The 19,483-nt window shown below is 40.2% G+C and overlaps 1 long non-coding RNA gene across 1 annotated transcript; it reads right to left on the minus strand.

Moving 5' to 3' along the window:
- Positions 1 to 8,309: 8,309 nt before the first annotated feature.
- Positions 8,310 to 13,227, minus strand: LOC121024613 (uncharacterized). Its single transcript, XR_005787769.1, has 2 exons — positions 12,756 to 13,227; positions 8,310 to 9,061 (listed from the first exon to the last, which is right to left on the minus strand). It is a non-coding gene; the product is annotated as an uncharacterized LOC121024613 (long non-coding RNA).
- Between the last annotated feature and the right edge of the window lie 6,256 nt (positions 13,228 to 19,483).

Consider the following 19,483-nt stretch of genomic DNA (forward strand, 5'->3'; position numbering starts at 1 on the left):
ACCTTGATGACACAGTTATAACCCCGCAGCGTTCCCCATTTCCAGACCTTTTCTACACCGCCTGGCCCGCTTCCCACCCAGGGTCCCACTGAGGACTCTGGCCTCTGCGCTCTCTCTGCTGACAGTTCCAGGTGTTTCCAGGACTCAGATACCTCAAATAACATCAAAACTCGCCATGTATTCATCTGACCCCTTCTCTGCAGCCCACCATCCTCCCCTGTCCCTGCCCCACCACAACTATAAGGGCCTTGGTGGCTGTGATGCCTGTGAGGAGAAGGACAAAGATCTTGAGGATCCTCTTCCTTGGAGGAAGAGCACAGACCATGCTACTCTGACCAGCCTGAGGCCTGCAGGCTCCCTCCTCGTACTCACTCGCACTTAATCTCCTAAAAGTACTGAACTGTGGACCTACCAGTTGAGTCTTTGGTTAGAATCAAGATGGAAGGAACACGATCGCCTCTGCCTCAGCTCTGCTCGGTAAACTAGAGCAGCAAGGTGCATATACTGCAAAGGGACATGCACAGCAATGGGTATCAGCAGCAGTGGTCATGGCTCCAATAGGCATGCACAATGACTTAGGCATGTGCAATGTGTTTGAGGTTTTTCCTCTGGTACTGTCCAGACCAGGAAACACACGGTCTCCTGAGGGTGAGAAAAGGGGCTTAAAGAGTGCTTTTTCCTCCCGGCCAATATTTCTTATGCATCCAGAAACTTTGGGGACAGACAGCCCCATGTTATGCTTAGGGGAGAATGTGTCTCAGAAAGATGGCTCTGACAGGGGTGCTTGGGTGGCTCAGCTGATTGAGTGTGGGACTTTGGCTCAGGTCATGATCTCACGGTTCCTGAGTTTAAGCCCCACATGGGGCTCGCTGCTGTCAGTGCTCTGGATCCTCTGTCCCCATCTCTCTGCCCCTCCCCTGCTCATGCTCTAGCTCTCAAAAATAAAAATTAAAAGAAATATCATTAATTTCCTTAAAAAAAAAGAAAGATGGCTGTGACAGAAATAGATATTAAAGAACTTAATACCTATTTCATACATGCTTTGATTAATCATTTTCTTCTCTGCTTCTGGGTTTTCTGTTATGCTTGCAATGAATTTGCTTCCTTACAATAAATATATTCACACCTGTTTACTTTTTTGCTTGCGTTTCTGTACATTTAAACCTCTAGATTGGTAACTGACTTCTCTGTGTCTACCTGTGATCATTCAGTCAGTGAATGGTTCAGAAATATCCATATATAGTGATCTTAAGATTTAGGCCTAGTCCACTGTCCCATGGTGTACAGCAGTGGTGACTATGTTCTTCATATACCGTAATCCCCAAATATCAGTCAAACTACTTGTAAGGAAAGCTGACTTTGTTGCATGACACTATCAGGGAGATCATTTCCTGGGCAGAGTCTTAGTGGAGTCTCAGAGGTGGCAGGCAGGAGAGATACTCACACAGGTCTTGAAGCGTGGTGTAAAGCAGATCTTGCAATATAGGAGGAGGGTGTAATTAGCATCGAGTAAGAATTGTGATAGAATGGTTTGGGTTTGCTGGACATATTAAGTCAAGAATTTTAAGATAAACAGTTAAAAAACTCATGGGTTTGAAAAACGTCATTTGGGAATTTTTATTGAAGAGCTGATGGGTCTTTAAGGTAATTCCTACGATAAACAAGTAAGTTACTTTCAATCTTTATCTTTTTAGGCAAAAGTTTCCTGGATTAGTGTAGTTATGTTGATGAAGCCAGTGAAATATAAACTCTTGTTAGTGTAGATAGTAAATTGTGCACAGGTTTCCATTCTTACATATTTTTTAAAGAAGTTTTAAATTTAATTTTTTTAAAGTTTTGATTTAAATTCCAGCTAGTTAACATATAGTGTAATATTAGCTTCACGTGTACAATTTAGTGACTCAACACTTCAATAATGCCCAGTGTTCATCACAAGTGTATTCCTTTATCCCCATCAGCTATTTTATTTTATTCCTTCTAGTCTAATCTTTATTATTTTACTTTTTTTTTGTTCTCCTTTTTCTAGCTCCTTTAGCTGTAAAGTTAGATTGTTTGAGGTTTTTTTTTTTTTTTTATTCTTGAGGTCTGTTTAGCTATAAACTTTACTCCTAGAATTGCTTTCGCTGCATCCCAATTATTTTGGACCATTATGTTTTCATTTTCATTTGTCTCCATGTAACTTTTGATTTCTTGATTGACCCATTCATTGCTTAGTAGCATGTTATTTAACCTCTATGTATTTGTGGTTTTTCCAGATTTTTTTCTTGTGGTTGATTTCTAGTTTCATAGCACTGTGGTCAGAAAATATGGATGATATGCCTTAATCTTCTTGTATTTGTTGAGACTTGTTTCGTGGCCTAATTATGTGATCTATTCTGGAGATGTTCCTGGTGCACTTGAAAAGAATGTATATTCTGCTGTTTTAGGATGTACTGTTTAAAATATATCTGTTAAATCCATCTGGTCCAATGTTTCATTCAAAGCCACTGTTTCCTTGTTGAGTTTCTGTTTGGATAATCTGTCCATTGATGCAAGTGGGGTGTTAAAGTCTTCTACTATTATTGTATTACTATTGATTTGTTCCTTTATATTTGTTATTACCTGTTTTACATATGGATGCTCCCATACGGTTCATAAATATTTACGATTGTTACATCTTTGTGTTCGATTGTCCCCCCTTATGATTATACATGTCCTTTTTTGTCTCTTGTTTCAGTGTTTTCTTTAAAGTCTTTTTTTTCTGGGGGCACCTGGGTGGCTTAGTTGGTTAAATGTCCAACTTCAGCTCAGGTCATGATCTCGTAGTCTGTGAGTTCGGGCCCTGTGTCAGGCTCTGTGTTGACAACTCAGAGCCTAGAGCCTGCTTCAGATTCTGTGTCACCCTCTCTCTCTGCCCCTCCCCCACTCATGCTCTGTCTCTCTCTGTCTCTCAAAAATAAACATTAAATTTAAAAAAGTCTTTTTTCTGATATAAGTATTGCCACCCCGGCTTTCTTTTCACATCCATTTGCATGACAAATGTTTCTCCATCCCCTCACTTTCCATCTGCACATGGCTTTCAGTCTGAAATGAGTCTCTTGTAGGCAACATATAGATGGGTCTTAAGTTTTTAAATTTACTCTGTCACCCTATGTCTTTTGATTGGAGCATTTATTCCATTTACATTCAAAGTAATTATTAATAGAGGCTGAGTCAGTTAAGCGTCTGACTCTTGATTTAGGCTCAGGTCATGATCTCGTGGTTCATGAGTTTGAGCCCTGCATCAGCCTCCACGCTGACAGTGTGGAACCTGCTTGGAATTCTGTCTCTCTCCCTCTCTCTTTGCCCCTCCCCTGCTCTCTCTCTCTCTCTAAAAATAAATAAGCTTATTTTAAAAACAAAATAATCATTAATAGTTATGTATTTATTGCCATTTTGCTACTTGGTTTGTGGTTGTTTTTGTGGTTTTTCTCTGATGCTTTATTCTCTTGCTCTCTTTCATGGTTTGCTGGCTTTCCCCAGTGATATACTTGGATTTCTTTCTCTTTATTCTTTGTATATCTATTACTAGTTTTTGATTTGTTGTTAGCATTTGGTTTATATATGACATCTTCTGTATATAGCAGTCTATATTAAGTTTATGGTCACTTATGCTTGAATCCGTTGTTTACTCCTCTCTGCCTCATGTTTTAGGTATATGGTGTCATATGTTACATCCTTTTATTTTGTGAATCTTTTGACTGATTTTTACAGATGTATGTATTTTTGCTGCTTTTGTGCTTCCTGCTTCCCATACTCTTACTTATGGTCTTTCCTTTCCAGTCAGAGTCCCCTTTAATTTTTGTTGTAGTACTTTCTTAGTGATCATAAACTCCTTTCTTTATTTTTTGTTTGCCTGAGAGACTCTCTCTCATTCTCTTCTGAATGATAGCCTTGCTGGATAGAGTATTCTTGGCTGCAGGTTTTTCCCTTTCAGCGTTTTGAATATATCATGCCACTGTCTTCTGGCCTGCAAAATTTCTGCTGAAAAATCCACTGAGAGCCTTATGAGGTTTCCCTCGTGTACAGTTGTCTTCTTTTCTCTTGGCGATTTAAATTTTTTTCATCACTACTTTTTGCCATTTTTATTACTAATGTGTCTTGGTGTGGACTTCCTTGGGCTGATTTTGTTGGAGGATCTCTGTGTCTCCTGGATTTGGATATCTGTTTCCTTCCCCAGATTAGGGAAGTTTTCAGCTATTATTTCTTCAAATAAACTTTCTGCCCTCTTTTCTCTCTTATTTTTCTGAGATTTCTATAATGAAAATATTATTATGCTTCATGGAGTCACCGAGTTTCCTAAATCTATCCTCACTTTGCATAAATTTTTGTTCTACCTCCTCAGCTTGATTACTTTCCATTATTCTGTCTTTCAGGTTGGTAATTTGCTCCTCTGCTTCCTCTAGGATGCTATTTATTCTTTCAATTGTATTTTTAATTTCATTTATTTTGTTCTTCATCTGTGCTTGGTTCTTTTTTATCTATTTCTTAAGAGTCTCACTGAGGTCCTCCACTCTTCTCTCAAGTTCAACGAGTATGGTTATAATCATAACTTTAAATTCTCTATCAGGTATAGTACTTATATCTGTTTCACTTAGGTCTCTTGATGTATTTTTGTCCTGTTCTTTCATTTGGGACATATTCCTCTGTCTCCTCATTTTGAATAATTATCTGTGTCTGTTTCTGTGCATTAAGAAAGTCAGGAAGGCCCCCTGCTCTTGAAAGTAATGGGTGGGGCAGGCACTGTTTACAAGGTGGTACTGGTCCTCTTCCACAGAGAACTTGCAGTCACTTCAGAGAGTAGCCATGGTCACTTAGTAAAGTGCATGCAGGTGGGGACACGGTGCCCACAGGCTGTGTGCTGGTCTCTTCCACAGGGGACATGCAGCAGCTGCTGTGGAGACAGGAGCTAGCCAGGGACACTTTGAAAGTGCGTGTGGGCAGCAGATGAAGCTTTAACAAGGTGTTCATGTCTTCCCCAGGAAGTGACCAGCTACTACAGCCAGGACTGAGGCCCCACAAAAGGTACAGGTCAGGAGACATGGTATTATTGAGGTTTATGTCATTTTTCTGGGGGAGGGGACCGGCAATGCTGGGACTGAGGCAAGCATGACTGGAAATGGTGGGTCTGCTGAAAGGTTGGGAGGAGGGCCTTGATGTAACCAAGCTAGGTAGCTAGTGTCAGCTCTGCAATGGTTTCTGCAGGTGGCCATGTGTTTATGCTGAGGCAGGGGGAGGGAAATGCTGCTTGCCAACTTTGTTACTGGAGGGGTCTCCCTGTGAGTCCTGCCTCTCCAGGGCCAACACTGAGATAAACAAATAACTCTCCCTCTTGTATGTCCCATTTTTTGAACTGCTGCTTCTACAGTGGCTCTCCACATGCTCTTTGTCATGCTGTCTCTTTAAGGGCAAGGACTCAGCTTCCTAACACCCTCTGGGCCCTCCCAGAGCCTAGCCTGCTGATTTTTAAAATTATAGGCTTAAGTCCCACTGGTTGTAAGAACTCATGAAATTTGGCCCCTCTCACTTTCAAAGCCAAATGTTATGGGGATTCATCTTCCCTTTGTGGGCTCCCCAATGTGAAAGTCTATGTCTTACCCTTCTCTGCACCCAAGACTTCCTCCCTTCAGTGGCCAGACCCATAGTGTTTAGCTCTCCCCCACATCGCTGCCCTTTATACCCTCTTTTATGTGACCTCATCTTTATTTGTAGGGTTTGTTCTGCGAATCTTTGGGTCATTACCTGGGCCGTTTACACAGATGTATTATCTAGTTGTATACACTGATGTATTATCTAATTATATCCATGGGGCAAGGTGAGCTTAGGGTCCTCCTACAAGCCATCTTCCTAACCTCTTAAAATTCTTAATTTTGTTAAGGACAATTAATCAAATTTTGATTTTATAGGTAGTGCTTTTTATATCTTCTTTAAAAGTCTTTGTATGCTTAAAGTCACGAAGATATATTGTTTTCTTCTAAAAATGTTACTGATTTGGCTTTCAAGTTTAGTTTGATAAACCATTTTATCATTTTATTTTTTTTTTAAGTAAACTCTACATCCAATGTGGGGCTTGAAGTCAAGACTCAGAGATTAATAGTCACATGCTATACTGACTAAGCCAGCCAGGTGCCCCAAACCATTTTATTTTAATTTATTTATTTTTAATTTTTTAAATGTTTATTTATTTATTTTAAGAGAGAGAGAGACAGAGTGTGAGCGGGGGAGGGGCAGAGAGACAGAGGAAGATACAGAATCCAAAGCAGGCTCCAGGCTCTGCACTGTCAGCACAGAGCCTGATATGGGGCTTGAACCCATGAACCACGAGATCGTGACCCCCAGCTGAAGTTGGATGCTTAACTGACTGAGCCACCCAGGTGCCCCGCCCCAAACAATTTTAAATTAATGTTTTGTATGCTGTAAGGTAGTGATCAAAGTTCATTTTTTCCACATTGAAATAATGTTGCCCCACTGAATTACAGGGGAATATATATCTATAGTGTTTAATCTGGAAGTGTTTCTGGACTTTCTATTCTCTTCCACTACTCTGTCTGTTCTTATGCTGATATGGAATCATCTGAATTAGTACAGACTTCTATCTAGTAAGGCTTGATAACTGATACATATGTAATATAAATAACTTTGTTCTTCAAGCTTGTGTTTGCTATTCATTGCATTCACATATCAATTTTAGCAGAAGTATGTCAATATCTATACCCAAAACCCTACTTTGTTTTGGGTCAGTTGCAGATTAGTTCTATATCTAAATGTACATGTACCTATAAACACTTAGAGTATTGCCATGTTCAAATGAAGCAAACAAACTATTTTATTTCTCTCAAATATTCATCTGAATTACATAAGGAAAGTAGGCTATGAAATTCTAAATGTATAAACTTTTGTTTTTGTTTTTTTACATTGTCCCCTTGAATTGTGGTATAAACCATATAGGATTCGTTTAACTCCCATACTCTCTGGTGCAATCACAAAACTGGAATCCAGTCCCTGTTAATTGGTAAGTCTTGAAGTAATTTCCATGTGTGAAAATATCATGGATTTTACTGAGTCACATTGCTGAAGACTGCATAGGAAAGGAGATAGCTCCAGAGCTAAGGTAGTTTTCCCATTAACAGAATGTTATGTTCTGTGGTAGGGTACTGTCAGAAATTTCTACAGGAACGAAGTTGAGAAATGTAGCTAATTTCATATCATGAAAACCCAAACCACATCTCTAATCTCTGTCATAATTTTGGGAGAAGTACAAACAACATGATTCTGCTTTTAATTCCCTACAGCAGGCATGGGAGTATTGTTCATATTAAACATAGAAGGAGCACCTGGGAGTGAAGAACGTATCATGGAGTGCCTAAGCCAGTGGTAACTGAACAACATGCAGATGCTTACGCTCCAGGCAGGATATTCTGCTTCCCATTGCTACCCAGATGGAGAAGTTGGTCCATCCAATGGCATGGTTGCTCCTCACGCCATCCTGACTATGGTATCCCAAAGAGTAATGCAAATGTTTCAAAACCTCTTTCTTACACCTCTACTCTAAATCTACATATGTAGTGTCCCTTGACAAAATATGAGCCAGGCAATACGGAATAAAATATCTGACTTTGAATGATAGGCTTATTTATATACACAGGTATTTGGTGCTGACAATTGAGGCAACACATTAGAAATTCTTTTCATAGGGAGGATTAATACTCAATTTTAAAGAAGCATAAAATATTTACCTATACTTGCTTCTTGGTAAGTATGTTCTACCAAAACAATTCAGTGTGAAGCCCACAAGCTCTATTCACACATCCCTTTACAACACATTCTTTTAATTCAAAACTTTAGATGTGGATCTCATCTTGTCATTAACTTCAGAATTCCAAAACACACATGCATTTCATCAGACACAGTGCTTTTTCTTGTGGCCAACCCATAAAACAGAACAAAAGCACTTTGCAACCAGCCAGACATTCACACTACATGGGTCCTTTATACCTTAATGACAATATATAAGAGAAAAAAATATCCCAGGAGGGAAAAAGCAAGTTGCATCATGAAAACGAAATAATGGCAAATTAAAAGCCATTGTTTAACCATCTTCCCAGCCTCAGAGTAGTTTGCTCCCAGCATGCCCTAGAATCACCCTAAAATCACTGAAACATTGTTTCTTTCTAATATGATTTTTTGCCAGACATTGGATCTTGCTTCTCCTAGTGACCATCCCTAATTGTTTGCTTCCCAAAAAGTTCCACCCAAGGACTTGGATAAAAATCAATATTCACACATCTGAATTAATTCTGATCTCATCACATGAGGATGAGTTTCGGTTTATTTCAATTATTGTTTTCAGGGCCTCTGAAGAACTGTTTGATTTTCTTCTCCCTCTCTTGATGGCTCTTCTTTCTTTTCTACTCCTGTGGAAGCTTTTCTGATGGACAGCGGGACTCTGTGGTATCAGAGTTGATGTTCAAGTGGCTAAAGCCTTCTACTAGCATTTTCCAAGAGGATGCATTTTGCCCTTTAGAGTTCCCGGAAATAGCTTCCCTTTGAATGAGGCAATAATGGCATTTACACTTATTCTGATCTCTATCATGTGAGAAATAGATCTTTCCTTCCCTTTCAACCCGATAAGGTGCCATGTGATAGTAACTTTTCTGTCTCATGTTCTCCATGAATGTCTTTTTCCTCTGAGGGAACGCTGACTTCTCCCACTGCCTCTCATGTTGGCTCATCTCATCTCTGTATTGCTGTTGGATCGTTTCCTCTGGTAGAGGGGTGAGGTAGTTGCTATTAAAACTGGGGCTAACGTTAATACGATCCAGGTTTTGCACTTTGGAGAAAGATGATTGGGAAGTTGATGTAAGTTTCTGGGACATTTCTTTTGGTGGAATCAGCAATGAATCAGAATTAAAAGGTGGGGTAACGTTACGTGGAGGATCCATGGATGAATAGTCTCAGCTCAAAGCTACCTTTGAATCTCAGGGCTGAACAGGAAATTGAAGCTCAAGGTTCTCAGTTTGCTTGAAATTAATAAGAAAAAAGACTGCAGCCAAAAGTTGTCAAGCTGAAAAAAGTGGTGGAAGGAGAAGAAAGAACAGGGAGGGTCATAAAAAATTAGTTTTTATTTTTTAATGTAGAGAAATATCCTTATTTTCTAATGGGAATGAAACCAATAATAATGAAGTATATTAATGATTAAACATAGAGTGAAAGACATATTACAGTGACATTCTTTATCCAGACTCTACTTTTCTCCTGTAAACATGGGAGACAAAAATCCACTAGTTTGGCAGTTATTATCCTGTTTTGGAGAGTTTTGTATTATTAGTCATAATGAGCAAACCCAGCATCCAGGTCTTAGTCTTTTTACTTTATACCATTTTCTAATAAATGGAACCAGGGCTCCTAAGAGAAACTGTTGGTTCTAGAAGACTAAGGAAACAAATGTCAAATATAATATGGCATCCTTAAAAGTCTGAGGAACTGTTAAAGACAGATGCCTATACAAATAATCCATCAGTACTGACCTAAGAATTTAGAGAATGTTCTTCCAATCAGTGATATTATAAAAAAAGTAATTAACTCAGTAAATATTCAGTAAAGCTCACTATGTTTCATGCAGTATCTTGAGTCAGCATCCCACATGCTATGTTTCAGCCAAATTTGATCCTCTTTCTATTCATCACATGGCCTGTGCTCTAATTTCCACAACCTCATACTTGCTCTTGTGCACAACCTCATACATCCTTTGCCAGGAATGATTTCCTCCATCTTAATCTGGCCAATTGCTAGTTACCTTCACTCTCAGGAGGCTTTCTCTCACCCTCTGGAATTAGGTCATTTCCTGCTAAATGCAGACAAGTCCATACAATTATCTTCTCTCTAATAGAAAACACTTATCACAGTTTCTTGTCAGTGCTTGTTTTATTGAATGTCTCCCAACAGACTAGTTGGCTTCTTGAGGTCAGAGATCATGCTGTCTTTCCCTCTCTTCAATCCTAGATCCTAACATAATCTGGGATGATGTTTTATATATCTAGTGTCATAGTTAAATATCAGATGTTAGGAGGGAGAAATAATCAAATGTAAAACCATACATCAAATCCTGTTCATCCAACAAAGATTAAATGTTAAATAGAAGAGTGTAGCTAATAAATTTAATCTTTAATAGATGAAATATGATAGACATTCCTTGTAAAACTACAAATATATCAACATTTTATTCAAGTTCAAAATGAGATGATTGGAAATGCAGTCTGAGAGCTCTGCTTTTGGGGGAAAGGCTTCCTTACTCAGAATACCACACACATGGTAAGGGTCAGACCTTTGTTTTCCATCGAATGCTGATGTGTCTGGATATGGTGCCTGGACCTGTGACAACAATTTCTGTACCACAAGGGGATCTGGACTTAGGAGAAGCCTATCCAATGAGAATAGAAGCTCAGAAATATGGAGTTTGTTACTTTATGGCATCATTGACTTATGAAGTTAATCATGTATATAACTACTCTGCAGTGGACTTTTGTTTCTCTGACATAATTTCTTATCACAAGTTAAACTAATTTAATTATGTTTTCTGCTATGTCAAGAGTGAATCTTAACTAAGTTATTCTAGTTCTCTCTAGTGGTTCATTTCTGGTGGCTGTTTGTCACCAGGGAGACAAAGTTAAGTCCTCTGTTGACTGCTGGCAACCCTCCCATTGACTTTGACAAACTTCATCCATGACCTTTGGATTCCCCAACAAGTTCCTTAAACCCACCCAAGGTGTGCCAGTTTCTACAATGTTCATTTAAAGATGGGGACCTGAATGATGGTACAATAGGCCACAGAATAAACTATGGGTGTTAGACCCATACTTTTACAATATATTATTTTACCTCTACTTAAACAACTCACCCAAGGATGAAATAAAGTGAGTGTTTTAGATAGGTAAACTAAGAGAAAAGCATACAAGTGGCACCAACCCCATCGACTTCTGCACATTGGTAGTACACTGGTAAACTGGTCCTGGTAGGGGGAGGGGAGAATGCACCAAACTGTAACATATGTTGGCTAATTTCTGTCATGTAAACGCTCCTGCCTTTACTGATTTCAAGCTGCTGACAATCTAACAACTGGTTTGTAAAATCCCTAGATGTTTTTGTACCGGCCCTTATGAATTGGAATGATCTTACTCCTGCAATCACTGAGTGCTGTGAAACTAAAGGAGATTGTCAGGAGTCCTGGCATTTTTCTCCTCCTCACTCATGTGTGACTTTCCCAAGCCTGGCATTAATGGCATCTTTTAGACCATAACTAGGCTGTTTGCAACCTCATATGTTTCCTTCTGGGGAGAGCAGGAGGAGAAGGAGTGGGTCTCAGAGCCTCATCCTCACAGGTGAATGGAACCTCAGGTGCTATGTTTAAGTCTCTGACCAGGACTCAAAACTTGCCTATGCCTGTCACACCTCCTGACCCTCAATTATGTACCAGAAACTGAGGCACCCAGAGATACAGCAGCTTGCTTAAGGTCACAGACACAGTTAGTAAGTGATGGGGCTGGAATTCTGCTTCAGATATGCTTTTCCTCAAAGCCAGAGTCAGTGGAGACACATCTGTGCTGTGAGGTGTTTCCTAGGGGGACAGGCACAATAAATCCAAATGTTTTACTGAGTGGTTGTGGAAACCACGACAAAGTCACGTTTGATTCAAGACATACTCACTCCCTGAAGTCTGAAGTGCAGGAAAGCTTCAGTTACAAGGGAGACATAATTATCCATAGAACAAGATTATTGTATAAACTCTGAGACCTGCTTTACTTCCTTTTTAATCTCTTCCCTTGAAAAATACTACTAAGCAGAAGTAAGTAAGTAAGTAAATATATAACGTTGGAAAGAATGAGACATAACACTTACCTTCATACACTCTTAGTGAGACTGAGAGGCAGGCTAGGGATATGCATCAAGATTTAAATGTAAACTCCATAGGGTCCATACATTTTCTTTTTAAAAATGTCTTCTAATCAAATGATCAGATTGATGTACAAAGCTTTCTGAACAAAGATATTTACCCTAGCTATATTTGAAAAGGTGTAGAACTGGAAAGAACTTAAATATACATCCATAAAGGTTTGATTGAATAAAATAGACTAGTTCCATGGACAGGGTAATATGCATTTAAAACTTAAGGTTTCAGGCCAAACTGAAAGTCGGACGCCCAACTGACTGAGCCACCCAGGCTCCCCTCCCTCATGTATTAAGCACATGTATGTGATGCCAGGGAAAGTACCATCTGAAAGGATTAGAAGGAACAGTGCCTAGTGCTTGGAGTAGGTGGTAATTGTGCCTGTTAAATCAGTAAGACTGGAAAACCTAGGGATACATGGGTAACTGGATTAGTACTCAGAAGAGTCTTTTGTCAGTAGTGGGGAGTAAGTATCCCCAGACCTGGTGCTGCTCTAGTCCCACCAAATAGTATTAAAACATAAGTAAATAGATGAATGAATGAACAAATAAATAAGTGAATACACAAAAAATATTGGAGAAGTTGAGGGATAAACATTATTTTCATACACTGCTGGTGTGACTGGAGGGTAGGTTAGGAATATATGTCAAGATTTAAATGTAAAATCTATAGGATCATAAGAGGGTTCCCGTCAACACTTGGGTGTGAGGTAATTTCTGAGGACAGAGAAAGAATCATGTGCTAGGATTAGAGAAGACAATATTTAGTACTTGCACAGAAATTAGAAAAGTACCTGTTGCCAACAGCCAGGCTGGAAAACCTCAGGATTTATGGGATGTTAGGTAGAGTACTCAGAAGGATCATTTCTTGGTCATGGAGAATAATTAGCCATCTACTGCTCCATCTACAGCTCCAGTTATACTAAATCCTAAATGGAAGACCCAAAGAATCAAAGTGTTTCCAAGTAATTTAATTGCATAGTAGAAAAAGCACAAGAATAATTTTAGCATCACAGTAATATCCATCATTCGATAAGGTAGCATCCATTATCATACATTCAATCAAAACTTAGCAGGCATGCAAATAAGCGGGAAAATTCAACTCATAATGGGATGATAAATGAATCAATTGAGAATAGCCCAGACTGACACAGAAGTTAAAAATAGCAGATAAGGACAGTAAAACAGTTATTATAACTATATTCCATATGTTTAAAAAGTTAAGAGCACTGAGTAATACATAGAATACCTGAATCACTATATTGTACACCTGAAACTAATATAATACAGCATCCTCACTATACTGGAATGAAAATTTTAAAAATTAAATTGGAAAAAGTCAAGATATGTAAAATACCAAAAAAAAAAAAAAACCACCCACAAATGAACTATAGATGAAAAGTACAATGTGAAAGATAAAAAATACACTGGGTGTGATTAAAGGCACATTAGATATTGCAGAAAAAGTACTGAACTTTAAAGATAGCAATATAAGTTATCCAAAATTAAATGAAGATGCCTCTGTCTGGATAACTCTTTCCCTCATCCTGATTAACTTCTATCCCTTCAGTTCTGAGGTTCAGGGCACTTCTTCAGGCAAGCACATCTGACTTCTCTAAAAGGCAAATGCTGACAAAGTCCCCTTTATTCTCTCTAACTTAGGTAAGTACTTACAAATTTGTTGTAACTGCTCATACAATTATGTATCTCTCCCAAGCCCACTAGAGTGTGATTTCAGAGTTGTAACAGCAGTGCCCAGCTCAGTGTTCTTGGGATTCATAGAATACACACTCCCTCTTCAGGAGTGTGTAAGGTTCTTCTCAATGCCTGCAGCATTGTTCCTCTCCATACCCTTGTTCTCTGATCCCTCACCGTCTTCAAGTATCTGCTTAATATCACCTTCTCAACAAGACTGGCCTTGAACACACCATTTAAAACTGCATACCCACCAATCAGCACTCCCACTCCTCCTTTCTTTCACTACTTTTCTAACAGCACATTACCTTTGACTGCATTTCATCGTTTGTTGATTTATTTATATTGTTTATCATTGTCTCTCCCACTAGAATATAAACTCAACAAGGGCAGGCATTTTAGATTGCTTAGTTCACTGGTGCATTCCCTGCTCCAACAACACTGCCTGGCACATAGATTATTCTTAATCAATATTTGTGGCTGAAGTGAATTAAGTGCCCAATGCTAAGTAGGTGTTCAGCAAATGGTAGGCTTTATTAACGCTGCTTTCCTGGTTGAGTGATACTGGACAGGAGGTAGTCAGAGAACAGTGCAAATTGCTAAACACAGAGGGAGGAAATTGCTTGGATGTGGTCACCACCATCCACCTAGTTCTACCTAGAGCACAGTCCTGACAGGTGTTTTGGACTAAGTGGGTGCCTCTCACTCCCCCAGAGTACAGGCTGTCCTTATTAGTCAGCCACCCACACCCAGCATAGAGAGGGACGCTGAGGCAGAAAGCAGGAGCTGGATTGTTTGGTAGTTTCCTCTATGACGTCATGTCAAACCTCACATTTACATTTGAAGTGCTTAAAATTCCTAGTCATACCATGTTCAACAGTAAATATCAACAACGGATATGTTGCCATGAGAAAGAGAAATGTTTTCACTGCAACCTGATGTGTTCGTTCTGTTAAAGAACAATTAGGAGTACTAAGAATGATTATTATTGACAATCACCAAGTGTCAAACACATAAAACTATAATAAGATTTATTAGGCTTATTTAACTGAGGAGGAACAGACTTAGCAAAGGAACATAACTAGACTAAGGTTAATAGAGTCAATAAGAGGCAATGCACTGATTTACCAGATCAACCTGTGAGCTTTCTCTCACACATTTCCAATATTCACGTTTTTAGGAAAACTGTATTATAGATAAACTTCAAAGGATGGGGTTGGGTTCACAGGCAGATATGAATACTTAGCTAGTTTTTTATTCAACAAACAGAGGTTAAAGCTGCTTGAGAATTCACAGAGCTTCACTGGATAGAATATGATGGAAGCTCAAAAACACTGAATAAAAAATAGTCTAATTTTGGCTCATATGAAGGTAATTAGATAGAATTTTCACATAATTGATATACACAACCTAAGACACAGCACATGAATCTTTAATTTTCTACCAAATGGTATACATTGTATCCTATAAAATAATAAAGGTACAATATGCAGAGAGTCATATAACTCCAAACACACAGAAAAGAAAATAGATCACAGGCAAACACTAACATTTTTACATATCTCTATCCAACCATTTTGTTTCTATGTGTAGGTATGGATATATGTATATATACTTTACAACATTAAAATGTACTTTATATACATTTTTTGGCCCAGCATGTTCTGTTAAATTGTTTTATTTTTTTAAGTTTTAAATGTTTATTTATTATCAAGAGAGAAAGAGACACACAGTGTGCGAGGGGGGAGGGGCAGAGAGCGAGGGAGACAGAATCTTAGTCAGACTCCAGGCTCCGAGCTGTCAGCACAGAGCCCGAGGTGAGGCTTGAACTCACAAACTGCGAGATCATGACCTGAGCCATAGTCAGATGCATAACCAACTGAGCCACCCAGGCGCCCCTAAATTGTTTTATTGTTAAATTGATTTATTTTCTTCTAAAATTCAATAACGTTAAAAGCAAATATTGGGGCGCCCGGGTGGCTCAGTCGGTTAAGTGTCCGACTTCGGCTCAGGTCATGATCTCGCAGTCCGTGAGTTTGAGCCCCGTGTCGGGCTCCGTGCTGACAGCTCAGAGCCTGGAGCCTGTTTCCGATTCTGTGTCTCCCTCTCTCTCTGACCCTCCCCCGTTCGTGCTCTGTCTCTCCCTGTCTCAAAAATAAATAAACGTTAAAAAAAATTTTTAAAAAAAGCAAATATTGAACAGTGGACATGTAGAAAAGAAGAACAATATGGGGAAAATCTGAGATAGTACAAATCTCATATTAAAATCGATGTGAGAAAAAAAGTTGTTTTAGAGGAGAGAGGGAAGATGGCGGCGTAGGAGGACGCTGGGCTCACCGCGCGTCCTGCTGATCACTTAGATTCCACCTACACCTGCCTAAATAACCCAGAAAACCACCAGAGGATTAGCAGAACGGAGTTGCCGGGGCCAAGCGCAGACGAGAGGCCCACGGAAGAGGGTAGGAAGGGCGGCGAGGCGGTGCGCGCTCCACGGACTGGCGGGAGGGAGCCGGGGCGGAGGGGCGGCTCGCCGGCCAAGCAGAGCCCCCAAGTCTGGCTTGCAAAAAGCGGAGGGGCCTGACGGACTGTGTTCCGACATCAAGCGCGACTTAGCGTCTGGGAGGTCATAAGTTAACAGCTCTGCTCAGAAAGCGGGAAGGCTGGAGGACAAAGGGAAGGAGAGCAGCTGAGCCCCCGGACGACAGAGCTCAGTTTGGTGGGGAAAAAAGGCGCTCGCCAGCGCCATCTCCCCCGCCCATCCCCAGCCAAAATCCCAAATAGAACCAGTTCCTGCCAGGGAACTTGCTCCTTCAGTGCAAACACCCAACTCTGCGCTTCTGCGGAGCCAAACCTCCGGCAGCGGATCTGACTCCCTCCTGCTGCCACAGGGCCCCTCCTGAAGTGGATCACCTAAGGAGAAGCAAGCTAAGCCTGCCCCTCCTGCCCCTGTGCACCTTGCCTACCCACCCCAGCTAAGACGCCAGATCCCCAGCATCACAAGCCTGGCAGTGTGCAAGTAGCCCAGACAGGCCACCCCACCCCACAGTGAATCCCGCCCCTAGGAGAGGGGAAGAGAAGGCACGCACCAGTCTGACTGTGGCCCCAGCGGTGGGCTGGGGGCAGACATCAGGTCTGACTGTGGCTCCGCCCACCAACTCCAGTTTTACACCACAGCACAGGGGAAGTGCCCTGCAGGTCCTCACCACGCCAGGGACTATCCAAAATGACCAAGCAGAAGAATTCCCCTCAGAAGAATCTCCAGGAAATAACAACAGCTAATGAGCTGATCAAAAAGGATTTAAATAATATAACAGAAAGTGAATTTAGAATAATAGTCATAAAATTAATCGCTGGGCTTCGAAACAGTATAGCTGACAGCAGAGAATCTCTTGCTACAGAGATCAAGGGACTAAGGAACAGTCACGAGGAGCTGAAAAACGCTTTAAACGAAATGCATAACAAAATGGAAACCACCACGGCTCGGATTGAAGAGGCAGAGGAGAGAATAGGTGAACTAGAAGATAAAGTTATGGAAAAAGAGGAAGCTGAGAAAAAGAGAGATAAAAAAATCCAGGAGTATGAGGGGAAAATTAGAGAACTAAGTGATACACTAAAAAGAAATAATATACGCATAATTGGCATCCCAGAGGAGGAAGACAGAGGGAAAGGTGCTGAAGGGGTACTTGAAGAAATCATAGCTGAGAACTTCCCTGAAGTGGGGAAGGAAAAAGGCATTGAAATCCAAGAGGCACAGAGAACTCCCTTCAGACGTAACTTGAATCGATCTTCTGCACGACATATCATAGTGAAACTGGCAAAATACAAGGATAAAGAGAAAATTCTGAAAGCAGCAAGGGGTAAACGTGCCCTCACATATAAAGGGAGACCTATAAGACTCGTGACTGATCTCTCTTTTGAAACTTGGCAGGCCAGAAAGAATTGGCACGAGATTTTCAGTGTGCTAGACAGAAAAAATATGCAGCCGAGAATCCTTTATCCAGCAAGTCTGTCATTTAGAATAGAAGGAGAGATACAGGTCTTCCCAAACAAACAAAAACTGAAGGAATTTGTCACCACTAAACCAGCCCTCCAAGAGATCCTAAGGGGGACCCTGTGAGACAAAGTACCAGAGACATCACTACAAGCATAAAACATACAGACATCACAATGACTCTCAACCCATATCTTTCTATAATAACACTGAATGTAAATGGATTACATGCGCCAACCAAAAGACATAGGGTATCAGAATGGATAAAAAGGGGCGCCTGGGTGGCGCAGTCGGTTAAGCGTCCGACTTCAGCCAGGTCACGATCTCGCGGTCTGTGAGTTCGAGCCCCGCGTCAGGCTCTGGGCTGATGGCTCAGAGCCTGGAGCCTGTTTCCGATGCTGTGTCTCCCTCTCTCTCTGCCCCTCCCCCGTTCATGCTCTCTCTCTGTCCCAAAAATAAATAAACGTTGAAAAAAAAAAATTTAAAAAAAAAAAAAAAAAAGAATGGATAAAAAAACAAGACCCATCTATTTGCTGTCTACAAGAGACTCATTTTAGACCTGAGGACACCTTTAGATTGAGAGTGAGGGGATGGAGAACTATTTATCATGCTACTGGAAGCCAAAAGAAAGCTGGAGTAGCCATACTTATATCAGACAAACTAGACTTTAAATTAAAGGCTGTAACAAGAGATGAAGAAGGACATTATATAATAGTGACAGGGTCCATCCATCAGGAAGAGCTAACAAATATAAATGTCTATGCGCCGAATACCGGAGCCCCCAAATATATAAAACAATTACTCATAAACATAAGCAACTTTATTGATAAGAATGTGGTAATTGCAGGGGACTTTAACACCCCACTTACAGAAATGGATAGATCATCTAGACACACGGTCAATAAAGAAACAAGGGCCATGAATGACACATTGGATCAGATGGACTTGACAGATATATTTAGAACTCTGCATCCCAAAGCAACAGAATATACGTTCTTCTCGAGTACACATGGGACATTCTCCAAGATAGATCATATACTGGGTCACAAAACAGCCCTTCATAAGTGTACAAGAATTCAAATCATACCATGCATACTTTCAGACCACAATGCTATGAAGCTTGAAATCAACCACAGAAAAAAGTCTGGAAAACCTCCAAAAGCATGGAGGTTAAAGAACACCCTACTAACGAATGAGTGGGTCAACCAGGCAATTAGAGAAGAAATTAAAAAATATATGGAAACAAACGAAAATGAAAATACAACAATCCAAACGCTTTGGGACGCAGCGAAGGCAGTCCTGAGAGGAAAATACATTGCAATCCAGGCCTATCTCAAGAAACAAGAAAAATCCCAAATACAAAATCTAAGAGCACACCTAAAGGAAATAGAAGCAGAACAGCAAAGGCAGCCTAAACCCAGCAGAAGAAGAGAAATAATAAAGATCAGAGCAGAAATAAACAATATAGAATCTAAAAAAACTGTAGAGCAGATCAACGAAACCAAGAGTTGGTTTTTTGAAAAAATAAACAAAATTGACAAACCTCTAGCCAGGCTTCTCAAAAAGAAACGGGAGATGACCCAAATAGATAAAATCATGAATGAAAATGGAATTATTACAACCAATACCTCAGAGATACAAACAATTATCAAGGAATACTATGAAAAATTATATGCCGACAAATTAGACAACCTGGAAGAAATGGACAAATTCCTGAACACCCACACTCTTCCAAAACTCAATCAGGAGGAAATAGAAAGCTTGAACAGACCCATAACCAGCGAAGAAATTGAATCGGTTATCAAAAATCTCCCAACAAATAAGAGTCCAGGACCA

This window comes from Herpailurus yagouaroundi, unplaced genomic scaffold, assembly GCF_014898765.1.
Source record: "Herpailurus yagouaroundi ecotype Mexico unplaced genomic scaffold, PumYag 66390, whole genome shotgun sequence".
In the NCBI taxonomy this organism is placed as follows: domain Eukaryota; kingdom Metazoa; phylum Chordata; class Mammalia; order Carnivora; family Felidae; genus Herpailurus; species Herpailurus yagouaroundi.